We start from the raw sequence: 12,095 nt of genomic DNA, 5'->3' as shown, positions 1-12,095 counted from the left end.
CTGGGTGGGATTGAACCACCAACCTTTTGGTTAATAGCCATATACACTAACTGATTGCGCCACAGAGACACTTTGCAAAAGTACATACTGACAAAGGCTAATAAGCATTCATCTAAAACGTTTCCTAGAAAAACTTTAAAAAGTCAATAATCTGGAGAGTTTTTGTAAGATGTTTCTTCCATCAACCAACGAAGAAACACATTGGTACTTTCCCATGATGACTGAGTGCTTCAGGATCTCTTGCACTTACATGTGCAGCAGAGTACTGCAATGGAAGCATGCTGGGCCCATAACCCAGAGGTAGGCAGAATGAAACTATCCTTTGCTATATGCATATTTTTTTGTTAATTTAAGTAATCAAAACTGGGATTGATATTTTTGCTCTTTTATTTTTACTTAAAGTACAATAACTTTTACCATTTTAATTTGTTTTAATAGTATATTGACAGTATAGTTTTCTTTAAAAAATCCACTTAATTTTCTTTACCCTATTATTAAAAGGGTAATTGACAAAAACAAACTACATTGTCACCAGAAGAGCAATACAAAATGTACAAGTGATATATTAAAATCATCTTTCCAGCTTGACTTTCAATGATGCATTGGGGCAACGATTTTGTGAGAAACATCTTCACCCTTAAATAAATATTTTCTTAATTCCTTACCTGTGTGCTAATTAGATATCACCTTGTTTTCACATTAAACAGACTTCCACATGAGAAAGCAGCAAGGATGCAGTGGCGTTAATGTTTCCTTGTGTCAACCCGTATTATTTCAGTAGACATTGAAATGAGGATGCATCTTGCTGCCTTTCCAATGAAGCAAATTTAATTTAGTAATAGGTTAAAAACCATCCCTACAAAGGTGTTAATCAGAGACTTGGCTTTGTGGACACTTTTCAAAGAACAAATTTGTTAGCATAAAAATAAAGCCAGAAAATTAAGAGCTGTTTAATCACTCAATTGGATTTTTTTTGCCAGCATATTTCTTTTTCTCTGCAACCCACTGCTAAATTGTGCTTCCTAGCTGTTTTTATAAAATCACTGAATCAAATCTAACTCTGATTACATCAGAGAAGGCCAGGTACCCTACACCATAAGAGGGGGTTTGAAATTTTGACTTGTCTACTTAAAGATCACCAAAATCTGATAACAAGGTCAATTACGTCCCTGGGTAGGATTGAACCACCAACCTTTTGGTTTATAGCCGTACACACTAACTGATTGCGCCACAGAGACACTTTGCAAAAGTACATACTGACAAAGGCTAATAAGCATTCATCTAAAACGTTTCCTAGAAAAACTTTAAAAAGTCAATAATCTGGAGAGTTTTTGTAAGATGTTTCTTCCATCCACCAACGAAGAAACACATTGGTACTTTCCCATGATGAGTGAGTGCTTCAGGATCTCTTGCACTTACATGTGCAGCAGAGTACTGCAATGGAAGCATGCTGGGCCCATAACCCAGAGGTAGGCAGATTAAAACTATCCTCTGCTATATGCATTTTTTTTGTTAATTAAAGTAATCCAAAACTGGGATTGATATTTTTGCTCTTTTATTTTTCATTAAAGTACAATAACTTTTACCATTTTGATTTGTTTTAATAGTATATTGAAAGTATTGTTTTCTTTTAAAAATCCACTTAATTTTCTTTACCCTATTATTAAAATGGTAATTGACAAAAACAAACTACATTGTCATCAGAAGAGCAATACAAAATGTACAAGTGATATATTAAAATCATCTTTTCAGCTTGAATTTCAATGATGCATTGGGGCAACGATTTTGTGAGAAACATTTTCACCCTTAAATAAAGATTTTCTTAATTCCTTACCTGTGTGCTAATTAGATATCACCTTGTTTTCACATTAAACAGACTTCCACATGAGAAAGCAGCAAGGATGCAGTGGCGTTAATGTTTCCTTGTGTCAACCCGTATTATTTCAGTAGACATTGCAATGAGGATGCATCTTGCTGCCTTTCCAATGAAGCAAATTTAATTTAGTAATAGGTGAAAAACCATCCCTACAAAGGTGTTAATCAGAGACTTGGCTTTGTGGACACTTTTCAGAGAACAAATTTGTTAGCATAAAAATAAAGCCAGAAAATAAGGAGCTGTTTAATCACTCAATTGGATTTTTTTTGCCAGCATATTTCTTTTTCTCTGCAACCCACTGCTAAATTGTGCTTCCTAGCTGTTTTTATTAAATCACTGAATCAAATCTAACTCTGATTACATCAGAAAAGGCCAGGTACCCTACACCATAACAGGGGGTTTGAAATTTTGACTTGTCTACTTAAAGATCACCAAAATCTGATAACAAGGTCAATTACGTCCCTGGGTGGGATTGAACCACCAACCTTTTGGTTAGTAGCCGGACACACTAACCGATTGCACCACAGAGACACTTCGCAAAAAGGACATACTGACAAAGGCTAATAAGCATACATCTAGAACGTTTCCTAGAAAAACTTTAAAAAGTCAATAATCTGGAGAGTTTTTGTAAAATGTTTCTTCCATCAACCAACGAGAAACACATTGGTACTTTCCCATGATGAGTGAGTGCTTCAGGATCTCTTGCACTTACATGTGCAGCAGAGTACAGCAATGGAAGCATGCTGGGCCCATAACCCAGCGGTAGGCAGATTGAAACTATCCTCTGCTATATGCATTTTTTTTTGTTAATTAAAGTAATCCAAAACTGGGATTGATATTTTGGCTCTTTTATTTTTACTTAAAGTACAATAACTTTTACCATTTTAATTTGTTTTAATAGTATATTGACAGTATTGTTTTCTTTCAAAAATCCACTTAATTTTCTTTACCCTATTATTAAAATGGTAATTGACAAAAACAAACTACATTGTCACCAGAAGAGCAATACAAAATGTACAAGTGATATATTAAAATCATCTTTCCAGCTTGAATTTCAATGATGCATTGGGGCAACGATTTTGTGAGAAACATCTTCACCCTTAAATAAAGATTTTCTTAATTCCTTACCTGTGTGCTAATTAGATATCACCTTGTTTTCACATTAAACAGACTTCTACATGAGAAAGCAGCAAGGATGCAGTGGCGTTAATGTTTCCTTGTGTCAACCCGTATTATTTCAGTAGACATTGAAATGAGGATGCATCTTGCTGCCTTTCCAATGAAGCAAATTTAATTTAGTAATAGGTGAAAAACCATCCCTACAAAGGTGTTAATCAGAGACTTGGCTTTGTGGACACTTTTCAAAGAACAAATTTGTTAGCATAAAAATAAAGCCAGAAAATTAAGAGCTGTTTAATTACTCAATTGGATTTTTTTGCCAGCATATTTCTTTTTCTCTGCAACCCACTGCTAAATTGTGCTTCCTAGCTGTTTTTATAAAATCACTGAATCAAATCTAACTCTGATTACATCAGAGAAGGCCAGGTACCCTACACCATAAGAGGGGGTTTGAAATTTTGACTTGTCTACTTAAAGATCACCAAAATCTGATAACAAGGTCAATTACGTCCCTGGGTGGGATTGAACCACCAACCTTTTGGTTTATAGCCGTACACACTAACTGATTGCGCCACAGAGACACTTTGCAAAAGTACATACTGACAAAGGCTAATAAGCATTCATCTAAAATGTTTCCTAGAAAAACTTTAAAAAGTCAATAATCTGGAGAGTTTTTGTAAGATGTTTCTTCCATCCACCAACGAAGAAACACATTGGTACTTTCCCATGATGAGTGAGTGCTTCAGGATCTCTTGCACTTACATGTGCAGCAGAGTACTGCAATGGAAGCATGCTGGGCCCATAACCCAGAGGTAGGCAGATTAAAACTATCCTCTGCTATATGCATTTTTTTTGTTAATTAAAGTAATCCAAAACTGGGATTGATATTTTTGCTCTTTTATTTTTCATTAAAGTACAATAACTTTTACCATTTTAATTTGTTTTAATAGTATATTGAAAGTATTGTTTTCTTTTAAAAATCCACTTAATTTTCTTTACCCTATTATTAAAATGGTAATTGACAAAAACAAACTACATTGTCACCAGAAGAGCAATACAAAATGTACAAGTGATATATTAAAATCATCTTTCCAGCTTGAATTTCAATGATGCATTGGGGCAACGATTTTGTGAGAAACATTTTCACCCTTAAATAAAGATTTTCTTAATTCCTTACCTGTGTGCTAATTAGATATCACCTTGTTTTCACATTAAACAGACTTCCACATGAGAAAGCAGCAAGGATGCAGTGGCGTTAATGTTTCCTGGTGTCAACCTGTATTATTTCAGTAGACATTGAAATGAGGATGCATCTTGCTGCCTTTCCAATGAAGCAAGTTTAATTTAGTAATAGGTGAAAAACCATCCTTACAAAGGTGTTAATCAGAGACTTGGCTTTGTGGACACTTTTCAGAGAACAAATTTGTTAGCATAAAAATAAAGCCAGAAAATGAAGAGCTGTTTAATCACTCAATTGGATTTTTTTGCCAGCATATTTCTTTTTCTCTGCAACCCACTGCTAAATTGTGCTTCCTATCTGTTTTTATAAAATCACTGAATCAAATCTAACTCTGATTACATCAGAGAAGGCCAGGTACCCTACACCATAAGAGGGGGTTTGAAATTTTGACTTGTCTACTTAAAGATCACCAAAATCTGATAACAAGGTCAATTACGTCCCTGGGTGGGATTGAACCACCAACGTTTTGGTTAATAGCCATATACACTAACTGATTGCGCCACAGAGACACTTAGCGAAAGTACATACTGACAAAGGCTAATAAGCATTCATCTAAAACGTTTCCTAGAAAAACTTTAAAAAGTCAATAATCTGGAGAGTTTTTGTAAGATGTTTCTTCCATCAACCAACGAAGAAACACATTGGTACTTTCCCATGATGACTGAGTGCTTCAGGATCTCTTGCACTTACATGTGCAGCAGAGTACTGCAATGGAAGCATGCTGGGCCCATAACCCAGAGGTAGGCAGATTGAAACTATCCTTTGCTATATGCATTTTTTTTTGTTAATTTAAGTAATCAAAACTGGGATTGATATTTTTGCTCTTTTATTTTTACTTAAAGTACAATAACTTTTACCATTTTAATTTGTTTTAATAGTATATTGACAGTATAGTTTTCTTTAAAAAATCCACTTAATTTTCTTTACCCTATTATTAAAAGGGTAATTGACAAAAACAAACTACATTGTCACCAGAAGAGCAATACAAAATGTACAAGTGATAAATTAAAATCATCTTTCCAGCTTGAATTTCAATGATGCATTGGGGCAACGATTTTGTGAGAAACATCTTCACCCTTAAATAAAGATTTTCTTAATTCCTTACCTGTGTGCTAATTAGATATCACCTTGTTTTCACATTAAACAGACTTCCACATGAGAAAGCAGCAAGGATGCAGTGGCGTTAATGTTTCCTTGTGTCAACCCGTATTATTTCAGTAGACATTGAAATGAGGATGCATCTTGCTGCCTTTCCAATGAAGCAAATTTAATTTAGTAATAGGTTAAAAACCATCCCTACAAAGGTGTTAATCAGAGACTTGGCTTTGTGGACACTTTTCAAAGAACAAATTTGTTAGCATAAAAATAAATCCAGAAAATTAAGAGCTGTTTAATCACTCAATTGGATTTTTTTGCCAGCATATTTCTTTTTCTCTGCAACCCACTGCTAAATTGTGCTTCCTAGCTGTTTTTATAAAATCACTGAATCAAATCTAACTCTGATTACATCAGAGAAGGCCAGGTACCCTACACCATAAGAGGGGGTTTGAAATTTTGACTTGTCTACTTAAAGATCACCAAAATCTGATAACAAGGTCAATTACGTCCCTGGGTGGGATTGAACCACCAACCTTTTGGTTTATAGCCGTACACACTAACTGATTGCGCCACAGAGACACTTTGCAAAAGTACATACTGACAAAGGCTAATAAGCATTCATCTAAAATGTTTCCTAGAAAAACTTTAAAAAGTCAATAATCTGGAGAGTTTTTGTAAGATGTTTCTTCCATCCACCAACGAAGAAACACATTGGTACTTTCCCATGATGAGTGAGTGCTTCAGGATCTCTTGCACTTACATGTGCAGCAGAGTACTGCAATGGAAGCATGCTGGGCCCATAACCCTGAGGTAGGCAGATTAAAACTATCCTCTGCTATATGCATTTTTTTTTGTTAATTAAAGTAATCCAAAACTGGGATTGATATTTTTGCTCTTTTATTTTTCATTAAAGTACAATAACTTTTACCATTTTAATTTGTTTTAATAGTATATTGAAAGTATTGTTTTCTTTTAAAAATCCACTTAATTTTCTTTACCCTATTATTAAAATGGTAATTGACAAAAACAAACTACATTGTCATCAGAAGAGCAATACAAAATGTACAAGTGATATATTAAAATCATCTTTCCAGCTTGAATTTCAATGATGCATTGGGGCAACGATTTTGTGAGAAACATTTTCACCCTTAAATAAAGATTTTCTTAATTCCTTACCTGTGTGCTAATTAGATATCACCTTGTTTTCACATTAAACAGACTTCCACATGAGAAAGCAGCAAGGATGCAGTGGCGTTAATGTTTCCTGGTGTCAACCTGTATTATTTCAGTAGACATTGAAATGAGGATGCATCTTGCTGCCTTTCCAATGAAGCAAGTTTAATTTAGTAATAGGTGAAAAACCATCCTTACAAAGGTGTTAATCAGAGACTTGGCTTTGTGGACACTTTTCAGAGAACAAATTTGTTAGCATAAAAATAAAGCCAGAAAATGAAGAGCTGTTTAATCACTCAATTGGATTTTTTTGCCAGCATATTTCTTTTTCTCTGCAACCCACTGCTAAATTGTGCTTCCTAGCTGTTTTTATAAAATCACTGAATCAAATCTAACTCTGATTACATCAGAGAAGGCCAGGTACCCTACACCATAAGAGGGGGTTTGAAATTTTGACTTGTCTACTTAAAGATCACCAAAATCTGATAACAAGGTCAAATACATCCCTGGGTGGGATTGAACCACCAACCTTTTGGTTAATAGCCGTGCACACTAACTGATTGCGCCACAGAGACACTTTGCAAAAGTCCATACTGACAAAGGCTAATAAGCATTCATCTAAAACGTTTCCTAGAAAAACTTTAAAAAGTCAATAATCTGGAGAGTTTTTGTAAGATGTTTCTTCCATCAACCAACGAAGAAACACATTGGTACTTTCCCATGATGACTGAGTGCTTCAGGATCTCTTGCACTTACATGTGCAGCAGAGTACTGCAATGGAAGCATGCTGGGCCCATAACCCAGAGGTAGGCAGATTGAAACTATCCTTTGCTATATGCATTTTTTTTTGTTAATTTAAGAAATCAAAACTGGGATTGATATTTTTGCTCTTTTATTTTTACTTAAAGTACAATAACTTTTACCATTTTAATTTGTTTTAATAGTATATTGACAGTATAGTTTTCTTTAAAAAATCCACTTAATTTTCTTTACCCTATTATTAAAAGGGTAATTGACAAAAACAAACTACATTGTCACCAGAAGAGCAATACAAAATGTACAAGTGATATATTAAAATCATCTTTCCAGCTTGAATTTCAATGATGCATTGGGGCAACGATTTTGTGAGAAACATCTTCACCCTTAAATAAAGATTTTCTTAATTCCTTACCTGTGTGCTAATTAGATATCACCTTGTTTTCACATTAAACAGACTTCCACATGAGAAAGCAGCAAGGATGCAGTGGCGTTAATGTTTCCTTGTGTCAACCCGTATTATTTCAGTAGACATTGAAATGAGGATGCATCTTGCTGCCTTTCCAATGAAGCAAATTTAATTTAGTAATAGGTGAAAAACCATCCCTACAAAGGTGTTAATCAGAGACTTGGCTTTGTGGACACTTTTCAAAGAACAAATTTGTTAGCATAAAAATAAAGCCAGAAAATTAAGAGCTGTTTAATCACTCAATTGGATTTTTTTGCCAGCATATTTCTTTTTCTCTGCAACCCACTGCTAAATTGTGCTTCCTAGCTGTTTTTATAAAATCACTGAATCAAATCTAACTCTGATTACATCAGAGAAGGCCAGGTACCCTACACCATAAGAGGGGGTTTGAAATTTTGACTTGTCTACTTAAAGATCACCAAAATCTGATAACAAGGTCAATTACGTCCCTGGGTGGGATTGAACCACCAACCTTTTGGTTTATAGCCATACACACTAACTGATTGCACCACAGAGACACTTTTCAAAAGTACATACTGACAAAGGCTAATAAGCATTCATCTAAAACGTTTCCTAGAAAAACTTTAAAAAGTCAATAATCTGGAGAGTTTATGTAAGATGTTTCTTCCATCCACCAACGAAGAAACACATTGGTACTTTCCCATGATGAGTGAGTGCTTCAGGATCTCTTGCACTTACATGTGCAGCAGAGTACTGCAATGGAAGCATGCTGGGCCCATAACCCAGAGGTAGGCAGATTGAAACTATCCTTTGCTATATGCATTTTTTTTGTTAATTTAAGTAATCAAAACTGGGATTGATATTTTTGCTCTTTTATTTTTCATTAAAGTACAATAACTTTTACTATTTTAATTTGTTTTAATAGTATATTGAAAGTATTGTTTTCTTTTAAAAATCCACTTCATTTTCTTTACCCTATTATTAAAATGGTAATTGACAAAAACAAACTACATTGTCACCAGAAGAGCAATACAAAATGTACAAGTGATATATTAAAATCATCTTTCCAGCTTGAATTTCAATGATGCATTGGGGCAACGATTTTGTGAGAAACATTTTCACCCTTAAATAAAGATTTTCTTAATTCCTTACCTGTGTACTAATTAGATATCACCTTGTTTTCACATTAAACAGACTTCCACATGAGAAAGCAGCAAGGATGCAGTGGCGTTAATGTTTCCTGGTGTCAACCTGTATTATTTCAGTAGACATTGAAATGAGGATGCATCTTGCTGCCTTTCCAATGAAGCAAGTTTAATTTAGTAATAGGTGAAAAACCATCCTTACAAAGGTGTTAATCAGAGACTTGGCTTTGTGGACACTTTTCAGAGAACAAATTTGTTAGCATAAAAATAAAGCCAGAAAATGAAGAGCTGTTTAATCACTCAATTGGATTTTTTTGCCAGCATATTTCTTTTTCTCTGCAACCCACTGCTAAATTGTGCTTCCTAGCTGTTTTTATAAAATCACTGAATCAAATCTAACTCTGATTACATCAGAGAAGGCCAGGTACCCTACACCATAAGAGGGGGTTTGAAATTTTGACTTGTCTACTTAAAGATCACCAAAATCTGATAATAAGGTCAATTACATCCCTGGGTGGGATTGAACCACCAACCTTTTGGTTAATAGCCATACACACTAACTGATTGCGCCACAGAGACACTTTGCAAAAGTACATACTGACAAAGGCTAATAAGCATTCATCTAAAACGTTTCCTAGAAAAACTTTAAAAAGTCAATAATCTGGAGAGTTTTTGTAAGATGTTTCTTCCATCAACCAACGAAGAAACACATTGGTACTTTCCCAGGATGAGTGAGTGCTTCAGGATCTATTGCACTTACATGTGCAGCAGAGTACAGCAATGGAAGCATGCTGGGCACATAACCCAGAGGTAGGCAGATTGAAACTATCCTCTGCTATATGCATTTTTTTTTTTTTATTAAAGTAATCCAAAACTGGGATTGATATGTTGGCTCTTTTATTTTTACTTACAGTACAATAACTTTTACCATTTTAATTTGTTTTAATAGTATATTGACAGTATTGTTTTCTTTCAAAAATCCACTTAATTTTCTTTACCCTATTATTAAAATGGTAATTTACAAAAACAAACTACATTGTCACCAGAAGAGCAATACAAAATGTACAAGTGATATATTAAAATCATCTTTCCAGCTTGAATTTCAATGATGCATTGGGGCAACGATTTTGTGAGAAACATTTTCACCCTTAAATAAAGATTTTCTTAATTCCTTACCTGTGTGCTAATTAGATATCACCTTGTTTTCACATTAAACAGACTTCCACATGAGAAAGCAGCAAGGATGCAGTGGCGTTAATGTTTCCTGGTGTCAACCTGTATTATTTCAGTAGACATTGAAATGAGGATGCATCTTGCTGCCTTTCCAATGAAGCAAGTTTAATTTAGTAATAGGTTAAAAACCATCCTTACAAAGGTGTTAATCAGAGACTTGGCTTTGTGGACACTTTTCAGAGAACAAATTTGTTAGCATAAAAATAAAGCCAGAAAATGAAGAGCTGTTTAATCACTCAATTGGATTTTTTTTGCCAGCATATTTCTTTTTCTCTGCAACCCACTGCTGAATTGTGCTTCCTATCTGTTTTTATAAAATCACTGAATCAAATCTAACTCTGATTACATCAGAGAAGGCCAGGTACCCTACACCATAACAGGGGGTTTGAAATTTTGACTTGTCTACTTAAAGATCACCAAAATCTGATAACAAGGTCAATTACGTCCCTGGGTGGGATTGAACCACCAACCTTTTGGTTAGTAGCCAGACACACTAACCGATTGCGCCACAGAGACACTTTGTAAAAAGTACATACTGACAAAGGCTAATAAGCATACATCTAGAACGTTTCCTAGAAAAACTTTAAAAAGTCAATAATCTGGAGAGTTTTTGTAAGATGTTTCTTAGATCAACCAACGAAGAAACACATTGGTACTTTCCCATGATGAGTGAGTGCTTCAGGATCTCTTGCACTTACATGTGCAGCAGAGTACTGCAATGGAAGCATGCTGGGCCCATAACCCAGAGGTAGGCAGATTGAAACTATCCTTTGCTATATGCATTTTTTTTTGTTAATTTAAGTAATCAAAACTGGGATTGATATTTTTGCTCTTTTATTTTTACTTAAAGTACAATAACTTTTACCATTTTAATTTGTTTTAATAGTATATTGACAGTATAGTTTTCTTTCAAAAATCCACTTAATTTTCTTTACCCTATTATTAAAATGGTAATTGACAAAAACAAACTACATTGTCACCAGAAGAGCAATACAAAATGTACAAGTGATATATTAAAATCATCTTTCCAGCTTGAATTTCAATGATGCATTGGGGCAACGATTTTGTGAGAAACATTTTCACCCTTAAATAAAGATTTTCTTAATTCCTTACCTGTGTGCTAATTAGATATCACCTTGTTTTCACATTAAACAGACTTCCACATGAGAAAGCAGCAAGGATGCAGTGGCGTTAATGTTTCCTGGTGTCAACCTGTATTATTTCAGTAGACATTGAAATGAGGATGCATCTTGCTGCCTTTCCAATGAAGCAAGTTTAATTTAGTAATAGGTTAAAAACCATCCTTACAAAGGTGTTAATCAGAGACTTGGCTTTGTGGACACTTTTCAGAGAACAAATTTGTTAGCATAAAAATAAAGCCAGAAAATGAAGAGCTGTTTAATCACTCAATTGGATTTTTTTTGCCAGCATATTTCTTTTTCTCTGCAACCCACTGCTAAATTGTGCTTCCTAGCTGTTTTTTATAAAATCACTGAATCAAATCTAACTCTGATTACATCAGAGAAGGCCAGGTACCCTACAACATAAAACGGGGTTTGAAATTTTGACTTGTCTACTTAAAGATCACCCAAACCTGATCACAAGGTCAATTACATCCCTGGGTGGGATTGAACCACCAACCTTTTGGTTAGTAGCCAGACACACTAACCTATTGCGCCACAGAGACACTTTGCAAAAAGTACATACTGACAAAGGCTAATAAGCATTAATCTAGAACGTTTCCTAGAAAAACTTTAAAAAGTCAATAATCTGGAGAGTTTTTGTAAGAATTTTCTTAAATCAACCAACGAAGAAACACATTGGTACTTTCCCATGATGAGTGAGTGCTTCAGGATCTCTTGCACTTACATGTGCAGCAGAGTACAGCAATGGAAGCATGCTGGGCCCATTACCCAGAGGTAGGCAGATTGAAACTATCCTCTGCTATATGCATTTTTTTTGTTAATTAAAGTAATCCAAAACTGGGATTGATATGTTAGCTATTTTATGTTTACTTAAAGTACA

At 34.6% G+C, this 12,095-nt stretch overlaps 1 non-coding gene across 1 annotated transcript; it reads right to left on the bottom strand.

The window, feature by feature from the left end:
- Window positions 1–10,512: 10,512 nt before the first annotated feature.
- TRNAS-ACU (transfer RNA serine (anticodon ACU)) lies at window positions 10,513–10,586 on the bottom strand. The gene has a single exon. It is a non-coding gene; the product is annotated as a tRNA-Ser (tRNA).
- Between the last annotated feature and the right edge of the window lie 1,509 nt (window positions 10,587–12,095).

Source organism: Pseudophryne corroboree, chromosome 3 (assembly GCF_028390025.1).
Source record: "Pseudophryne corroboree isolate aPseCor3 chromosome 3, aPseCor3.hap2, whole genome shotgun sequence".
NCBI classification, from domain to species: Eukaryota; Metazoa; Chordata; class Amphibia; order Anura; family Myobatrachidae; genus Pseudophryne; species Pseudophryne corroboree.
Note: the sequence above shows the minus strand (reverse complement) of the source record. Positions and strands in the feature narration are given on the sequence as shown.